This window comes from Taudactylus pleione, unplaced genomic scaffold (genome assembly GCF_031769625.1).
Source record: "Taudactylus pleione unplaced genomic scaffold, aTauple2 ptg000496l, whole genome shotgun sequence".
NCBI classification, from domain to species: domain Eukaryota; kingdom Metazoa; phylum Chordata; class Amphibia; order Anura; family Myobatrachidae; genus Taudactylus; species Taudactylus pleione.
Window position 1 is genome coordinate 2,194,562 of NW_028284898.1, and position 20,968 is coordinate 2,215,529.

Consider the following 20,968-nt stretch of genomic DNA (forward strand, 5'->3'; position numbering starts at 1 on the left):
CTGCCGAGAACAAGCTCCATCTTCAGACGGCGCTTGTTCTCGGATCCCCCCTCCTTCCTATGGGAAGGAGTTCCGGGGATGCGAGGAGGGATCCGAGCGGATCCCTCCGCTGCCTCCTCACCAGCTCCCCGGCGGCTGTGTGCATGCCTGACCCAAGGTCACGCATGCGTTGCCGGGGAGCAGTTAAGTAACGCAGCTACAGAAGTAGCTGCGATACTTTCCACGAGGACAACTGCTTTTCAGAGCCGTTGTCATCTCACCGGAGCAATGATGAATTGCTCCGGTGTCAGGCTTCCCCCGCTGCGAGTTGGATACTAAAGTATCCCTCGCAGCGAGTTCTAAACTTCATCATCAGAGGCCATATGGCCTTTGATGATGATGAATAGGCCCCTTGGAGAGAGGTTTATCAAAACTTCTAAAGAGGATAGGCTGAGAGAGTGCCCAGAGAAACCAATCAGCTTCTAGTTATCATTTTATGGAATGTATTTGATAAATGATAGCTACTGTAGAACTGATTGGTTGCTGCATATTATATAACCATTAATAAAGCCTGCTCTGCATAGCAGGCAGTAAGCAGACTGTAAATCTCTGTATAAAACATGGATGTAGAACTCCTGGCTTTACGGTATGTTGTATACTCAGTGTCTGTGGGGAGAGATGATAGTACATTACAAGCTTTGCATTGTCAGCTTCTTCTGCTATTAATAAACATTCAGCTTCATCCATTTACATTGCTGTGTATTATACATAGAGATAAGTGGTTCCAATTATTTGAAGCTTTATCAAAACAAGTAGATGTAATGTAACATAATTATTGTCATTTGTTTTCTTTGACTTAATCTCAGACGCTTTGGACTACGCAATGTGTATACTGTATATACTGTATCACTCGTGACAGCTGGAATATGTGTAGAGCAGTGGGTGGGATAGAGTCTAGAGCCTGGAGCGCTGTGAGCGGCTAGTTCAGAGTCAGGCGCAAGCGCTATCGCAATTTTTTTTTTAATTGCATCTCTGTAACTTACTCCCCTCCCCTTGGCTTTTACTCCCCCCATTGTCATACCTGGCTGAGATGAAACTGGATTGTGACTGGAGGCTTCACGGACAGTACAGAAAATGCTATAGATCACAGCACACATGGCCGGACAGTGCAGCTAATAAGTACCCAAGCAGTTTGAGAATCTGGATTGCTCTGTGAAGCAGACACATATATTCATTATTGTATTATGATCTAACTTATAAACAAATATTCAGGCTTCCCCTACCCCAATAGCACTTTGAATCATTATTTAGTTCTGAAAAACAGGAGTTCTGCACAGTGTAAAGTGCCTTTTTTTCATGTAATTGAATAAATGGGTGTGTTTTTTACCTTTGCAACCAATTGGACGCAGTGTAGTCTCAATTTGCAAATACACACCCAAACCACGCCCCTTACTATACTTTTGGTGCATGCACACTGCAGTCCCATTCAAGCCCACTTCACAGGGTTCCACGCCCATTCCAGCCTTGGTCCAAACTTCCTTGTAGCAGAGGGGGCGATTCAGTTCAGCGCGATGTTGAATAGCCCCGCGAAGGAAATCCCGGAGCTAATCAATTTACCATGCTCTTAAGGAGAAGAAATCCTGTAGTTGGACTTAAGTGCAAATCCAACTTAAGTGCCGGCCGCGATGCTGTTTTCCAGCTGAGCTGGGCACTAACAGCCTCGCAGCCAGCACTTTGTCAGTGAATGCCATGCATGACTAAACACCCAGGTTAAGGCGCGGTAACCAGCATTCTCTGTCTTAAGTGGTTCTAGAGACGGACTTAACAGCACGGTCAGTTGAATAGCTCCAGAAACTCCTTCCCAGGGCTATTCAGCATCACGCGGGATTAAATCACCCTCAGAGAGTCTCAAGTCAGACTTGAGTGAGAAAAAAAAGCAGATTCAGAAAAGTCACGCATGCCCAGTGAGGAAAATCACAATTTCAGACTGACTCTGAATAAGGACCAGAATCTGCAGCAGACGGAAATGCCACTGAGTGCAAAGGGCAAATAACTTTAAATAACAATATTAATAATGAACACTTTTTTTTAGATTTAGCAGGATGTTTTGTTTCTCTTTCTGCCAGGCAGGGTACTGAGGAAACGTGCGCTGTTACTGTATGAAGAAAAAGAAGAAGAAAAATAATTATACTGTACCCCAGCCATTGACTATTACTTACTTTGGTGTCTTTGATTCTTTTTTGTATTTTGCAAACAACATGTATTTTTTAACTTCCAGAATGCAATGATACCTGTAAAATATACTTAATGTAACAGCACACCGTTAGTTAAACAAGACACTATCAAACTATGCTGTGAGAAAAATAATTAGGAAGCAAAATAAAAATTATTATATTCAGCAATTTGTTAATACTATAGTATTGATTACTACGCTTGTGTGGACCAACGGCCGTGCAAAATGATGCTATAGTTTAAATGTGTGGTAGAACACCAATATAGATCACATGCAAAACACTATATAAAATAAATATGTAATACTCTGAGAAAAGTAACCAGAGAGCAAAAAATAAGATTTAAGTCAAGAAAACTATTAATATTGCAGGTTGAGTCTCTCATATCCAAAATGCTTGGGACCAGAAGTATTTTGGATATCGGAGTTCTGTGCATTTTGAAATATTTGCATACCGTAATGGGACCCAAGTCTAAACACAGAATGCATTTATGTAGCTTATACACACAGCCAGATGATAATTTTATATATTTTAGCGTTCCCAATAGGCTGTTTTAGTGGGGCACCACGCCCTGCCATATTTCTAAAGGGCAAAAAAAAATCTGCCCTGAAGCGCGGCACCCCGATGAAACTGCCTGCAGGTGCCGTCCCACCCATGGGTCGCAGAGTCACTTGAGTGGGGAAAACTGCAGTGTAGCGGTCACAAGCGGTGAATGGATGCCAAGCGCATGCGCCCAACATCCATTACAACTGATAGCAGCACTTGGGGGCAGGCTGGCATGTCCGTAAGTGCCGGGCACGCCCCCAGGAGTGACAACAAGGGGAGGTGTCTTAAAGACACTCCCCCTTTTTATTGACCATGCCCCTTTTCCAGTTTCTGGAATATTTGGATATTGGAGACTCAACCTGTACTAAATATCATTGATTATCAAGCTGGAAATATTTGCATATTACTAAATAATATTGTGTGAGTGGCTGAGCAAAGTGCAGTTGTTGCAGATACTGTATTGGATGTGTCAGTGTCTTCCATCATTAAAAAGGTGAAAAATTTATAAATCAGTCATGTGTGGCAGACGTGGTGAAGCATGAGGCAAACCTGGGTGGGAGAACCACATATCCGGAGAGTGCTCTTTTAAAATGAAAAAGATCAAAGTAATATATAACATACACATATGAGTCTCTGATAATAAATAATCATGAAGTAGAAAAAAAGTCTGAAGCAATATTGTGTTACTCTGGGTGTGCAGCTGCTGGAAGCTCTACATTCCCAGCTTCCATTAGTGTCACTGGCTGCACCTCTCTCTGATTCTGGTTTGGTGACCATCATGCCGCTCCCCCAGGTATCCGGCAGCCTAGTTCCGGCTGCATCAGGGGGTTCTACAATGAGGGCTCCCTCTATCACCTGGCTGCTCCTGGCATCCTGTACTCTGTTTCCCTAGCACCCAATTGTAGGCTGGGAAGGGGGTGGATCTCTACATAACAGAGTTATCCCCAGGGAGACACCCAGTAAGTTTTCCTTTATTCAGCCTCTGTCTTACCACTATGGTTGCTCTATTAATAAGATAAGTCCTTTGGGATTGTGTCATGTGGGCTCCCAGTCTTTTGAGGATGTGCTGGAGCTGGTTAAGGCCTTTGGTAAGATCTAGGTGGAATCAACTTTCCACTTATTGTCCCTACATCCGGAGTGATTATGGTTCATAGACTTATGACTGCAGGATGGGTACTACACAGACAAATGTCTGCCTATGTTCAGCACATTCCTCCATTGGTACGTGGTGTGGGGGAAAGGGGACGTCCATTTGGCTGGCCTGGCCAATGACCCCCACTGCATCTCGCTCCTTTATTCAGTTAATGCTCTTTTCTGCCTCCTTTCCGCAAATGAAATAGGTTTTATCTCAGACTAAAGATGGAAACCCAGCATTGCTGTTGTCTCCTTCCACAGGAGAAAATCCTATAGCTGTGCAACGTAATGGTGATATCATTCATATGGCTGGCAAGACAACAATGCGTCAAGCTCTATGTGGCTGGGATCTGTATACAATACTATATAAATGCCACTGTAATTATAGGGCCTGATTCAGCGAGGATCGCAGTTGCTAATACGCACGCAATCAGCTGATTATTGTGTTCCGCACGTGTGCAAACTGGCCACTGCAATCAGGACTGCGATGGCAGTGACCACTCAGACCCACCGCAGAGTGATTGACAGGAAGAGCCATTTGTGGGTGGTAACAGGGCGGGGGCGGTTGGCGAAAAGCAGGTGTGTCAGTGCGCTTGAACGCTGTTGCAGGGGCGTGCATAAATTATCCACTGCGATAGGATACGCAGCTTGGGCTCCCACTGCGTGCAATGAAGTTAGCAATTTCTAAGTAAGGTCAGGGCTGCTGTAATTCTGCGTGAGGGACTGATGGTACCGATGGTTTAGCTATTTAGCTAAGTATTATGGATGTGCATAAGGGGATGTGGGCGTCCTTATGCTAGATTAAGAGAAAGGGGTCTGAAGGTAGCGCAAATATCTCAGAAAACAGGATGCTGCTTATGAGGAAACATAGGGGCTCACCTTCCCTAGAATAGCTAAACAAGAAAACAAAGACCCTCTAGCGCTTCCTGTGTTGTCCATGTGTTACAAATTACACCAAGCAATATATGCTAAATATACATAAATTTATTTATATCATAGTAGATATAGAATGAATAAAACAGGTAATACCGGTATAAGTAAAACACATACAAACTCACAACGTAAAACATATAACATAAAACACACAATGCATTTCCTCAATGAGATCTGCTAATAAATAAAAAGGGGCAGACACGCTATTGAGCGTTTTACTCTGTCTCCTTATGGCTAGATATGTATCTGGGTGAATCCAAAAAAGATACTGATAGGATACATAATCCCGACATATAGTCCAGAAAAAATCAATCAATAACCTGGCTGGTCATATAAACAGTCTCACTTGATCCAGAATAAATTATAATAGAGGATGGTATGTAAAATCCAGTCAGTAAGAGTAGTTTGCCCGCAAACTTGGGGTACCTTACGTTCTGCAGACGTCCAACAGGTTCCCCTCCACTGTCATTTACGCGTTTCACCTAGTAAATAGGCTTCCTCAGGATGTGGTGTGGATAGCACTCTTAGGTCTTTATATACCTCCTGGGTATCTGGATCTATGCACGTGATCCAGCCTCAGCGTCGCTCCATTTACTTCCGCCCGGCTGGATACAGACGTCATATCCGCCCGGCGGAGTGGGAACATCACTTCCGGCCAGCGGGGTGATCGCATCACTTCCTTCCCTCATGTCAAAGGTGCCACTTCCACCCAGCGGGGCGGAGAGCCCATTCTTACTAGCAGTAAGGGCAGGCCAGAATTCACAATGGGCGCTCAGTTGCTTCCACCCGGCTAGGAGAAGGTATCATCGCTGTTCCTAATAGGGCATGTCTAAAGATAATACATGGCCATATGGTATCTTATAATTTTAGATTCCTAATTACATTCCATAAAGGATCCAAAGATATCATGTAGTCCTGTACCATTTCAATGTATCAAGAAACCATACAGTCACGAAAGATAATGTCAATCAATCTTAGTATCATCATCACAGATGTCAGTTTACTACGGGATCGATGCAACATTTCCCTTTAATAGCTACCACCATCTGGTATGGTTTCAGATTCAGTTATAGCCACCATATAAAGTTCAGATATACATAAAATAAAAACCTAACACAATGACATAACAAAACATACAACATGGTTTTATAGTGCAGGGTACCGGCGGTGTCAGCAGAGCGGGGTGCCAGCGGTGACTTCAGTGCAGGTTTGCTGGCTGTGTTGGCAGTGCGAGGGTGTTCTCAATGCAGGCTGCCACCGGTGTTGGCAGCATGGGGGAGCCAGTGGTGTCAGCAGCGGGGCTGCCGGCAGTATCAGCAGTAGGGGTGCTGACAGCTGGTGTGTCAGAAGCGGAGGTGCTGGCAGCCAGTACATGGAATTTCAGTGCTGTGGTGCTGGCAGTGAAGGATACCGGTGGTGTTGGCAGTGCGGGGGTGCCAGCGGTGTCTTTAGTACAGGTTTGCTGGCTGTGTCGGCAGTGTGGGGGTTGCTGATGGTGTCCTCAGTACATGTAATGGCAGTGTGGGAGTGCTGGCAGTGTCCTCAGTGCAGGGTAATGGCAGTGTCGGCAGAGCGGGGGTGGCAGCAGTGTCTTTAGTGCTGGTTTGCTGACTGTGTTGGCAGTGCAAGGGTGTTCTCAATGCAGGCTGCCGGCGGTATCGGCAGCATGGGGGAGCCAGTGGTGTCAGCAGCGGGGCTTCCGGCAGTATCAGCAGTAGGGGTGCTGACAGCTTTTGTGTCAGAAGCGGAGGTGCTGGCAGCAGGTGTGTCGGCAATGGGGGGTGCTGGCCACGGGTGTAACGGGAACCAGCGCCATCTTCTTTTTGTTCTTTTTTCCCTGAATTCAATGGGCTTAACGCTGATTGGCTGAGAGCCGTGACAGATGGATCTGTCAGCCAATCAGTGTTTTGCCCATTGAAGGCAAAGGGATTTTTAAAAATGGCCGTTCGAGGCAAAGCCTCGAGTTCCAACAGAGGATCACGAGGTTTTGCCTCGATTAGGGATCTAGGGCAGGAGGAGAGATCCGAGGGGTGCCTCAGATTGCCCCGGATCCCCGAAGTTCGGGCGGGTCCAGTTCTCAGGGACAGGCCCAGGTAATAGGGGGCATGGCCTAATCGCGGGAGGCGTGGCCACGCCCCCATCCCGGAAAAACAAAAGGGCCCCCTCAGCCCGGCGCAAAGCCAGGGAGGGCTTAGGAGACTGCTGTGGCTGCTGCTCAGCAGCCACGAGCAGTCTCCACTGCAGCTCAGCACACGCCGTGTGCTGGGCTGCTGTGAGGGAGGGGGAGCGGCGCCGGACCCGGGCCCCTGCCGGGCCCCTCAGGAAGCCCGGGCCTGGGTAATATGTACCCGCTCCCCCCCCTCTCGGCGCCCCAGCTCAGGGAACCAGACCCGCTCATCTCTAATTTATAATGATTCTAAGGTTAGGATTGTGTTGAATTTAAGCTGTTTTCTGGAGATAAAGTCCAGATATTACAAATACTGAGCATCAATTACTGCTTATAATTAATATATATATAGGATATGTATTGGGGTTCCTCTGTATTACAAAGTTAACACCACTAGATGGCAGTATCAGCTAATATGTGAAAAATAGGCACACATAGTAGGAATAGGATAATTGGTTCCCAAAAACTGTCCTCAAGGCTCCCCAACAGTTCAGATTTTAGAGATATCCATGGTTGAACACAGGTGATCTCAGTCAATTTGACTTAACCACCTGTGCTCAACCATGGATATAACTAAAACCTGCTCTGTTGGGGAGCCTTGAGGACCGCGTTTGGGAACCTCTGCCCTAAACATTATAGCAGTGTAGCAAGTAATCAGATGTAATGAAAAATTGCAGCAACCAAAGCCATTAGATGGCAAACCTTAGTAAGACTTGGGGAATATGTCATTTGCATTAAGGCAGGAAGTAATAAGCCCCCAGATCTAGAGAACAGTTCAGTAAATAAACAAGTGCAAACTGCTGTTATAATAATGGCACTAAATGACCTGTTTAACTAAAAAATCAATAGAGTAGGAATACAGTTGTTACAAGAACAAGAGACAAGAACGTAATACAATGAGCAGATATAGATGTGTCCTCATACACTAGGGGATATATTTACTAAAGTGCAGGTTTTTAGAAGTAGAGATGTTGCCCATAGCAACCAATCGGATTCTAACTACTATCTTCTAGAAGGTGCTAGATATATGTTAAGTAGAATCTGACTGGTTGCTCTGGGCAACATCTCCACTTCTATAAAATCGCAAATAGTAAATATACCACCTAGGCGTCCATATAAAGTTTGACTCATTCGCATCACAGATGAGGTAAAACACACTCAGGGGTAAATTTACTAAAGTGAGAGTTTTTAGAAGTGAGTTTTAGAATTAATGTTGCCCATAGCAACCAATCAGATTCTACTTAACATTTAACTAGCACCTTCTAGAAGATAATAGCTACTACCTGATTGGTTGCTATGGGTAACATCACTTCTAAAACTCACTACTAAAAACTCTCACTTTAGTAAATTTACCCCATAGTGTGCTACAGACGCTGGCCTGCAACTTTAATCACACAGGAACTACTTTAAACACGTACAAAGTCACAGATGAAGCACAACGGAACAATGGCATGACAAAAAGCTGCGGCATCGTAGCACGTTGCATACAGATTCATACTCAATAACGGATGTATACATATTGCAGGTTAAATTGATAAGTGTAATCTAGCATTGTAGTTTGTCTCTTCCAGTTGTTTTATTTATGCGATTAAGATTCACGTTTTCAGCTTTAAAGACCTGGTGCGGCCAGATGGGCCGTTTGGCGTGACTGAAGCCGCAGCCTATGAGGACACATCTGTAAATATCTACTGCCAGTATAATAAACAAGTGTGATGAGCTACCACTGCCACTAGATGGCGTTAGCTAGGACAGTGAAAATATGTAGATATGTGATACTGAACGTATGCCCTCTGAGTCTATTATGGTACAGGAAAATTGGAGAAAAGAACTGGCATGGGGTTCACACTATTTATTTATAACCAGCCCCGCAGGGGCGTTTCAATAGAGGAGGGGGCCCGTGTGCAGCCTCTGTCACAGGCCCCCTCCTCTCAGTAGTTGGCCGCAGTGAACTGAGCGCTGCACTGCACTGATAGACTCTCTGGACAATGGGCCTCATTCAGAGGTGGTCGTTAGATGCAAGCGGTCGCTCTGAATCAGGGCGGCCGCTTGCATCCTGAACGGCCACCTCCTTGTCGTTCTTTAAGCTGTGGGTTAACACCCACAGCTCTAACGACCGACATGGGTGATGACCATCGCGACCATCCGGGCTTACGACCAGACCCTAGGGTAGGGTCTGGGCACTCGTAAGCCCCAGGGAGCTTCCTGCTCTGTTCGAGCAGGAAGTTCCCCACTGACATCAGCAATGATGTCAGTGGGGCCGCCCCCAAACGGCAAGCATTCCGAGTAGAATGCCTCCGTTTGGCCGGGCACGCCCCGGCCCGTCCAGCAAAGGGGGCGAGCTGTCACTCAACATCGGCAGCTCGCCCCGTCTGCTACGAGTCCCCTAACGACGGAGCCCCCGTCGATAGGCCGGGTCTCGCGCATGCGCATGACGGAGCCGGCTCCGTCGTGCGCATGCGCTGTGGGGCAGCATCAATTCGGTTGTGAGCGCTCAGCGCTCACGACCGACTCTGAATGAGCTCCACAGTCTATTTTCCCTGAACTGCACATGCACAAAACAATGGGAAAATGTCCGTGGTGGCCATTTTCCAGGCATTTTTACAGCGCTGACACCGGCGCCGACGTGGGACTCCAGAAAGGTAAGTATAATATGGGTGCAGGGTGTGCGGTGCGGGCCATTATAAATATGCCCCTGCAGCCGCGAGTTGAACCAGCCTGAATGGTAATGTAATGGCAGGAGAACACACAACATGGGGTCCCCCTGCTAAATCATTAACCAGCCCCAAACTGGTCAGCCCAGAGCTGTCAAATTTCTGACAGTGGGGACCCCAAAAATAAATTGGGTTCTCCTTCCCGAGAATCAACCCCTGGTGGCGGTGGGTGTGGGGGTAATGGGTTAAATACAGAATATTGGGTCCAATTCAGACCCGGTCACAAGGATGCATTTGCAAACAGTCAGCTGATGTTTGCAATCTGCGCATGCGTATAATACTCACTGCACGTACCATTCACTGTGAACAGGAAGCGATCGCAGCCAGCACCGCAAGCATGAGTGACAGGATATGCCGTTGGTGGGTGGTGACAGGGGGTGGTCGGTGGTAACGGGGGTGTGGTGGTACGAACGCAGGCGTGTCTGTGCATTTAATCGCTGTTCCAGGGGCGTACATTAATAAGATGCATCATCAGCATACACGTCACATGACTGAAATAAACACAGCAGCACATGCAGTGCTTGTGGTAGGATATGGTCAGCCACAAGTGCTGTGTATGGGTCCAATGTCAGCCGATGTTACCGATTGTTTAAACACACTTCCTGGAGATGATGTATGTTACTCAGGGAAAGTGGGCATCTTGTGTCAGACTAGTGGGGGCGTCTAATTTAATACCGCGACTGCATGGCAATACATAGTGGGCGTACTAATGTCTTGCTAGCGATCGCGGGATTTGCATACTTTGAATGTGGACGGCTGCATGCGAATGCAGCCGTGCGAACGGGTCTGAATCGGATGGACTTGGCCAACCATCAGAGAGGATATGCAAAGAACAGGGCCCCTTTATAAAGGCGGGGGCAGGGACGTGTCAGGACCACACACTCTGACTGGCAGGAGGGCTAATCTTGGTATAGTTTTCATAGAAACATACAAAGCACCCAAATTCATCCATGATCCTGATCCATCAAGTTACTGGCCCCAGAGGAGGGGGTGGGGCCTTTAGGCAGTGGGGCCCACCGAGGATTTCCTCTGTACACATGTGGGCCAGTCCGACCCTATCCCAAAATCTAAGAAGGGGGTGAATGCAACAGGTATTATAAATATTTGCCTGTACTCCCTCCAATTATAATAACAAAAGCAGCCCCCATAAAATTCTATTGGACATGCTCCATTATAAAATGTACCAAGCTCAGCCCCAATTTAGTCCCTAATTCTAGGAGCGAAATTGCGAGGAAGAATGGGCAAAAATCATGCCCAAACAGTATGCACACCTGATTTACCCCTTTAGATTCAATGCTGCCATTGCAGCAAAATGTGGATCTACTTATCTGATGCTGATGTCCAGTGTATGTATATATATATATATATATATATATCACAGGGTCTCTGCTCTCACCATAATAGCTAACAGTAATAATAATAAACATAATAAACAGTGGGGTCTTGGTTCATGAATTGATCAATACATTTAAGCTTGCAGCCCCCATCACGGGACCCCACTTTACTGCAAGTCCCTACTCTATTGCTCAGAATTATAACATGGACATAGCCATCACATTAGTGTTATACTCAGGGTATGCTCTCAAGGTTTAAAGCCCACAGCAACTTTTCTATTAAACGTGAAACAGTTACCCAGCACACCTGTTGCAAAGCACCTAGGAAAACAGCTGACACAAGTTAGAGTAAACTAGTTAAAAGGGGTGCATGAGAAGCTGTGATCACAAAACTTATTAATTATAAAAATGAATCAAAATAAACAAAAAGCACTAATCCACGGCACTCACCATTCCCAGATTTGGGGTGCAACATGGTATGTGACCACATTGTTTAAATAGAAATCACAGGGGCTCTGCACTCACCATAATAACTAACAATAATAATAATAATAAACATAATAAAAAGTGGGGTTTTGGTTCATTAATTGATCAATGCATTTAAGCTTGCAACCCATCATCACCCGGAACCCACTTTACTGCAAGTCCCTACTCTATTGCTCAGAATTATAACATGGACATAGCCATCACATTAGTGTTAAACTCATATATATATATATATATATATATATATATATATATATATATGTGTGTGTGTGTGAAAGTGTATGCAAGAATAGCGCACAAACATAAGATTCCATCAGGATTAATTATTTTTAAACACATATCACAAAGTGTATACATAAAGTGCAATAAAGCATAAAAAAGTAACTGATCTTTGAAATGAAAGGCGGCAGCAGTCTTCTTGAGATCCCGTTTGGCCGACGAACAAGATAGTTCTTGAAAATGGTTAAAAAGACATGCACCTGGTAGTGTAATACTATTACTTAGATTGACAATCTGTGCTCAAAACAAAATGTGCGTATGTGGTACCCCTAATTCTGGGAGCATCACCTCTGAGCCCTATTAAGGTTGAAGTGCCCCTGTTTATGGTATATGTATATATTTACTGTAGTTGTGCATTGAATTGGTAATTGTATGCCTCACTGTGTGCCAGAGACTGTGCCCTAATCCCACCGAATTGTGAACTTCCCCCCCTGCCTTAAACTACTAATAATAACGGGTTGCGAGGCCAGGACTCCCCCAGCAGACTTGGAGCCCTGCATGTCCACGGACCAAGAGCAGTGGTTGAGCACGCGGGACCGGCGGAAAGGGAGCAGGCACATGCTAAGAGACCTGGAGGAAGACTATAAAAGAAGCTGCACGACTGACCATTGGGCAGACCTGAGGGAGTAGCGTGGAGCGCTGGACCTGCGTGTTTACTGTGAGGCAGTGATCAGCAGTGGGAGCCGCCGGAGCTGGTTGATAGGAAGTCCGGTGCTAGCCGAGAGAAGAGGCAGGCTTGTGAGAACAGGAGGCGGGCTGTGGGTGGCAGTAAGGCTCCAGAGACCGCCCAAGTGGAGAGAGGAGTGGCCTGAGGAGGGCTGTGATGATCCAAGGAGAAAGTCCCTTCTCCCATTGATGTCTTCTGGGGAGGTCTGTAGTTTAACAAACCCCATCTGGCCTTAGAGCCTGATTCAGAGCCGCTCGCTCTGAATCAGGGCATGTGTTTTTTTTTGTTGCGGGCTCTTGGTCGCTCGCATAGCTGTGGGTTACCACCCACAGCTTATGCGAGCGGCCATGATGATGGTCGTGATGATGGCCCATCGGGCTTGCGACGAGACCCTTGTGGTAGGGTCTCATTTCCGCAAGCCCCAGTAGACTTCCTACACTATTAGAGCAGGAAGTCCACCTACTGACATCACTAGTGATGTCAGTAGGGCCGCCCACAAACGGCAGGCGTTCGCATGGGAACGCCTCCGTTTGTGAAGCCACCCCCCCGCCACACCTACAAAATGGGGTGAACTGTCGATCAACATCGACAGCCACCCTTTTTGTAGTGAGTCCCGAAGCAAGTGCTTTTTGCACTCGCTCCGGGGCTCCCGCACGCACAGTGGGCACACCGTGCGTGCGCACTGGGCCACCATCAACCTGCTTGGGAGTGCATAGCGCTTGTGAGCGGGTGTGAATCAGTCCCTTAGTACGTAATCACTCAGCTATCACTGCACAAGAGAACATATAGCTCTCTCAGCAAGGAACTGATAATTCATTATTAGCATTAGACTTGCTTGAACTACAGACAGCATTAGTGCACGCAGTAAATGACAGTAAGGAGTAGGAGCAGTCAGCCAGACCTAGAGAAAAGACTGTACCCAGCTGTTACTTTGCCTTCAGTTAAATAATTGCCTAAATTTGCAACCAGAATCAGTTAGTGAGAGACAGCAAGGCCCTGTTGTTAAAGTCTGCTACCTACACATAGGACAACCTCTTCTGGGAATTCAAAGGACATAGGGAGAGTAACAGTAGTCTGCAGTAAGGAATGATTCAGCTACCATCCAAAGTTAAGCTGGCCATACACCTGCACGATTTCGGGCAGATTGCCCGATTTTCGATGAGGCGTATGATGGATCTTGTGAAAATCGTGTATTTTTTTAGTAAGATACAATCTGATGCCTACTCCTGAAGCTCCTATAATCAGATCGTATGATCAGATGTGCAGCACATTTTGTCCATCGTATCATGTACAGATCATGCTGTTTATTTTGTTCATACGATCCATCGTGCAGCAATTCAAGTCATTTCAATGACTGTTTACTTATGAGCCTGTGAGGCACAAGATCGAACTTAAGACAGATCCTGTGCTAAGAAAAACAATAAACATGCTGCGGGACTGCCAGGAAGCTCCAGGTGATTGTAAGGAAATCGTATGATGGATCAGATCTTATGCTGGTCATGTAGGTGTATGGCCAGCATTAACCCTACAGTGAGGTCATCTCTACAGTTTATGCAACATTAAGATCACGCAATGTACACAGGGATAGAAGCTGTAATTGTTACCACCATTGGCAACTAGTTTACTCCCTCTGGAACATTTTCCTACTACTGTTACATATGTTGCAAAGTTGTTCCACTTTGTTGCAATTTCAGAACAGTATTGAGCTGCATTGGGAGTTATAAAAGGAAAGCTTTGTAGGACAGTGTGATTCACAGTTACCTAAAGACACTAGGAACAGCAAGTTCAATGTGCACCACCTATATTTAGCTGGCCAGCCATTTGTGAACTATATATTAATATATTGACTGTCCTTGTTATTAAAATAATATACTGTGTTGTACCCTTGCTACATGAAAGTAGGTTGTACCAGGTTTAGTGCTATGTTAGAACCCGTTTAGTATGGCTATGTAATAACCCATTCTATTCACAGATACGCTGACACGACAATCGAGCAGTTACGGGTTCCAGTGAAAAGAAATATCAACTGTTTGTGTGTCAATCTTTTATATTGTATTATTGTTGTATGTACCTGACCTTTGCAACGTATTGAGTACAGTAGAATGGCTCATAGAGTTTGCAATTGTCAATGTTCTATTGTTAATAATTATAAATTGCATAGTACCAATTGGCGTGAGATACTTCGTAGCCATCTGGTTGTGTTCCTACTAGCAAACAAGGGAGGCAGCTACAGAAGTGTTCCAGAGAAAGAGAGATTCGAGTAAGTGGTAAGGTACTCTACATGACACTACCAGATTTGGGGTGTTACACGTACCAAAAGAAAAAACTTTAAAGCTTATCTGAATTCCAAAATGCAGGGTTCACACTGGATGGGATGAACTCAAGATGTCATCAGCTGGATCACCTTAAAAAGAGCTCATTCAAGCCCATAAGGGAGAGGAATAATATAGTGCAGTATTTCCTTATTACATATTACGCTAACTCACCAAAGCGCACTGTGATGCATATGCATGCGCAGTACACACCATTGACCTGTCTGCGTACGTTGTTGCAATTGCGAGTAGGGGTAAATTTACTAAGATTCGAGATGGTCCCGATTTTCAAAGTGATTTATCTCGCTGGTACTCGCCAAAATTCAGGTGATTTAATCCCTTTTTTTACCAAATTTACCAACAGGCGATTTGAGGCTAAACGAGTTTGCCGATGGTGAAGCAGAACGAGATATCTCAACTTGTTTTGCAGGAGAATACTCACCCGAGATTGCAGTGCAAATCTCTCCCGAGCTAGCAACCAGCACATGTCAGTGAGATATGTGCTGGCTGCTTGTGTGTTAAGACTTGTAAAAAATATATAAATGTTTTTATAAAAAAAATGACATGAGGTACCCCCCAAAAAAAAAACACTTGTCAGCCCATTTTGGTTCATAATTTACAGGGAAAAATATGCGTAGAGTTCCACTGTAAATTACGAACCAGCAACAGGCAGCAGGGACAGAGCTGGTTTTAAATATACAGAGAAAAAAAATGACGTGAGGTTCCCCCATATAATTAAAACCAGCCCTGGACCCTTTCTAACGGGAGACCGATGCCACACCCAGGGGTGCCCTTTCACCAGGCCCCCCAGCCACAGCACCAGCCCTGACCATTAGTCAGCCCAGGCCAGGGATCCCTGGGTAGTTGGGGATCCCCCAATAAAGGGGTCACCCTCTCCTGGGCACCCATGGCCTAGGCCGATAGGCCGGGGCTATCCCCGTCACCCCTGGACAGTGGGTGGCGGGTTGATAGTGTTAGGTGTAGTGTGAAAATTTGAATTTTCATCATTGTCTTTACAGTGGAACTACAGGTCCCAACAAGCCTCCCCTGCATGCTAGTACTTGGAGAACCACAAGTACCAGAATGCAGGGCATTAAGGGCCCACTGGTACCTGTAGTTTACCTGTAAAAAAATGGTTAATAAAACACACAGCACACCGTGGAAATAAAGCATTATTGCATTCATAAACACACTTACACATACTCACCTGTTTCCAGATGTTCATGTCCCCTTGTCAACATAAAGTATCCCAACGAATTACCTGTAAAAAAAAGATCCAATACTCACCTTTATGTCTCACGATGTTCTCCGTAGAAATCCAATACGTGCCCCGGATACAGTGTAACAACATGCTTCTGCATGCTGTTACACTGCGCTAATGTCAGCTTGTGGGAAAGAGTTGACATCAGTCCCGGGCCGCTGGCCAATCAACGGCAGCTAACATTAGCGGGCGCTCATTGGCTGTCCCAGCCAATGAGCGGCTTCTCCGAAAAAGGGCTATAGAATAAGTGACTGGGTGACTATGGAGAGTGCTGCCTGTGTGGGCTACTAAATTTGCATAAATGCATTGGGGAAGAAATGCTTACCTCAGTGGGGAAAAGTGCCTGTGAGTGAGTATGAGGTGGAGTGGCCGAATTTCAGAGACTGACAACTGATCACATGTACTAAAGCCGTGCTGTGGGGGTAACAGTAGCTGGAAGGCTGAACTGAGCCAGACCTCTGCCTATATAATGTGAGAGGTGGGGGACGCACCGTGTCTGCTGCCGTGCAGGTGTGGTGTGCTTCCCATCTCCAAGACTCTCACACCTTCAGGCCACTGATGATGCTCCTGTCGACGGTCCTGGAACGCTGGTCAGACGCGAACAGTAACGTAAATTCCCCCTTACATGCTCTGCAACAAAAACAGGCACTGAATTGGGATAACCTCCACTGGGATCAGTGAGTGGTCATTATTGTCACAAGGGTGCAACCCGAATGAAAACTCCCGAAAGGGGAAGGGGAAAAGGGATCGAAAACACAGATTACGCTCACAAAATGTACTCTTGTCCCCTTGCTGGATGAGTGGTCCTGATCTTAGCATCTGCAAACAAACACAACAGCAAGAGTCCCACACAGAACCCAATGCAATAACTGATGCCTTACCACAGCCTACTTTTGATGGGGGCCTGACTGCGGGGGAACGTCACGGGCCAGCACAATCTACCTTTAATGGGGGACTGACTGCCTGACCTAAATTCGCAATGCCTTTACGGCCTTCTGCCCTCAGTACCCACGGCCAAACGCCGACTTACATAGATGCCCATGGCCTAATGCTGACTTGCGTTGTCCGCAGCTTAGTGCTGATTTATCCAGATGCCCATGGCCTAGCGCCAATTTACCTTGCCTAGCGCCGACTTACCATGCCCATGTCCTAGCACTGATTTATACAATCTCTATGGCCTAGCACCCATTTATACAGATGCCCACGGCCTAGGGCCGACTTATGATGTCCGCGGCCTAGCGCCGGTTTATCCAGATGCCCACGGCCTAGTTCAGTTATACAATATCCACGGCCTAGCGCCAACTTACAATGTCCATGGCCTAGTGCCGACTTACCATGTCCGCATTCTAGCGCTGACTTATACCGAATCAATACCTGGGGGGCCTAGTGCCCCTTCCGGTGCCACAGGCCTAGTGCCTGACTATTTCCCACGTACCTTGTGCGAGAACCCTGATGGTCTAAGGAGATACACGGGGGACTTACTAGTCCTGGGGTCTTCGGCTGAGCCGAGCCTAGCTCAACCATGGCCACCACGCAGTCTTCACTGGAGGTGAAACACCTTCCACCACCTCCGAGCTTCCTGAAGCCTTCACCTGGAAAGTAGTGGCCAGTGATAACTCTTTTTCATGGCACACTGCTGTCCGAGGGCTTCTGATGCCTTCAACGACTGCTATCACACTTATTTTTGTTTGTGGAACTGGAGTCGAGTAGGTATCTTTTATAGAAGTGTAAGGTGTGTATGCAAACTTGGCAGGCCTGAAGAGACCTTTGACAAGTCTCAGCAGAGAGATGCCGGATCGTACCCACTAGACCATCAGGGACGTCGGTGTTGTTGATGGTATGATGTACAGTATGTAGCAGAGAAGAGTGTAGCAGTAGATAAACCAGCCTGAACTGGGTTGTTACGTGATAATAATAAAGCACTCTTCTTACTTGGTTTGAGTGATGGAAGAAGCTGTAGATGATAAACCACCGGATTAATGATCTTGATGATGGTAAATTGGCCAATGAAACAGGGTGCAAACTTCATTGATGGTGCGTGAGGATAACCAACATGATCACTCACCTTGAGGAGAGGAGAGGAATAGACGTTCTCTTCTTATTAGCAAAAGTCTTGAAGCAGGCCGATGACTTTTTAAGTGTGGCAAGCACTTCCAGATATTTGTGAAGCATTGGAGTGATGCTTTGGCAGCTCGTACATCAAATACTGGAAGAGCTTGAAACTCAGGAACTCGGGGATGTCACCCATACACAATAAAAAAGGGAGTTGTAGGAGAGGAAGTGTAATTAGAATGATTATGAGCAAATTCGGCCCATGGCAAAATTTCAATCCAGTGATCTTGGGAAGATGAGATATACATACAGAGGAAAATCTCTATGTCCTGGTTGACTCTCTCAGTCTGTTAATTGGATTGCGGGTGGTAAGCCATGGAGAATTTTATTTGGATCTGTAAAGATGAACAAAGAGCTCACCAGAAATGAGCTACAAACTCTGATCCTCTGTCTGATACAATCCGTGCAGGCGGGATACAGTTGTAAAGGACCCACTGGAGACTGGTGAGACATCTTATGCTGGGCACACTGAGGACATAAAGACATGAATTCCTGTACTTCTGAACACAGAGAAGGCCACCAATAGGATCTTTTAATGAATACAAAAGTCTTTTTGACTCCGGCATGATCGGAGAATTTGGAAGCATGGGCCCATGACATTAATTGGTTGCGGGACTTCCAGCATCTTCTCTGTTCTTCTCTCTTGAGGAGCTCTTCACTGCTCCTTCCCAGCGAACAGACTGACCTTTGCTCCCTCGTGCCTGCTAATACAAGCCCGCTAATATAAACCGGTGACAGGTCGCAGAGTACCGTGATTTGCTCGCCGCAACCACCCCCTGCTGGCTGCCGTCTGCAAGCCCTGACTGGCTCACAGCAGGTGCCAAGTTTGAACTGGTTTGTGCTAATTGGTGGGGTCTGAATCCTTGTAGCTTCAGACCCGCTGCTATTAGTCACATGGAGCAGATGTGGTAGTCCACCGCTACCTCCACGCTTGCTGATGCCTTCCACCGATGCAGCGGGTGGGGGCAGGATAACAACCGATCCCAACTTGTTGCTCTGCCTACAACTACAACTGGACCCTGCTACACTAGCAGACCCTTTGGATCCCATCCCTCCCTGATGCCTGGATCCCTTTCCGACCAAAGGCCCCCAACCTCCAGGTGTGGAATGTGAGTTTCTTAGTAGCAGAGCCAGTGACCACACTAGAACACTGGCCCTCGCTACAATTACAACACATCACACTTCAGGGAATAGAGCATTGTGGTGATCCAGGGAAAAGTGAGATTATATTCAGGAGTGAAAAGATACCGCATACACCCCAGCGAAACTTTATATAAGTGGAGGGCATTAATAGATCGGATGAAGTTTTATTGACTTTGTAAGTCAGTTCAATACACCTGACTCTTTCATAAACAAAGGGGAGCTTCCTTAGCAATTCTATAAGGTATGCCTATGGTGGAGTCAGTGGGACCATACTTTACAATAGGACACCATTAAAGTGGACATCCTATTCTGCATGCTATGCCCTACCTATTAAAGGACTCAACAGTCTGTGGGAGAGTCGGGGTTCAGACTATAAAGCAGGATAATTATAAACTTAAAGGTGTAACAGTCTACAGCAGGGTTCTTAAACCTTTAAGGTAGTGTGGGCCACATTAAAAAATTCAACGAAGCTGAGGGCATTTAACCACTTAACTGACAAATTTTTTCTCCAAAAACCACTCCGAAATTTTTTTTATGATTGAATTAGGTCAGGAACAACTTTTTAAAACTATTCCAGTGCAATTTTTTTTTCAAACACCATATACCATAAAAATATTTTTTTTATGGTATACTGAAGTGATAGCCATTGACAGTTGTACCATCGATGGCTGATGGGTTCAACCATCGATAGAAACAATTGATTTTTTGAGACCACAGCTGCCGATTGTTTTCTTAACATCAGCTGGGGGGCTGCACACACAATCTATATACATATACAGTATATATGCATATATATATATATATATATATATATATATTTCTAAAAAGGAGGTGAGTAAAGGCGCTCTCTGGTGTAGTATTTTATAAATATTTGAATATCGAAGATAAATATTAAATGTACCTTCATTAAATATTAAAAAGGCACATCAGGGGGGTCTTTATATGGAGCCAATGCATTATTCCTTCTCAATATGAATTCCAATAACAGCGGATAACTTTATCAAGGTACGCCTTAGAATTCTGAACAATCGCTTGGTCCCCGCTTGGTCCTCCCCATGAATTCAATAGTGGAACATGTAGGTATACAGAAGGAATTGCGCTCTCAAAATGCAGTATTTTTTTTAGATTTTAATGCAACACAAGAAACAAACAAAAAGACAACCAAGTTCTTACATTTAAGGTAGGTGGGTCTCTGGAGAGACAATTAGCATGAGATAACTGCACAGCACCTCAACGTGTTTCATCACTTAGACCCAGCTTACGGGGTTGGACTTCGTCAGGAGGATAAAAGAAATGCTCTCTATGAGCCCCTTTTATAGTGTAGAACTTAATAACAAGACCATCTACTGTGTTTCTGGCAATAAACGCCGGGCAACGCCATCTTGGATATCACTGCGCATGCGCGAGATCAGCAAATCTCGCGATGACAAAGGAGACACCTGATGCTGATTATGCGCTGAACTCCTGTGTAGCCAAAAGGTCACAGTGAGCAAGCGCTTCTATTACTATGTACAAACAGGCTAATTATGCCCTCAAACCACAAATTTCAACACTGTATTAGGAAACACCTAATGTCGGCGGCCATTTTCTTGTAGCCCAGCAAACTATATGGGCAGTGCCATTTTCTTATAGATAACTACATACTAAAAATCATACTGTAATATTAACATTAA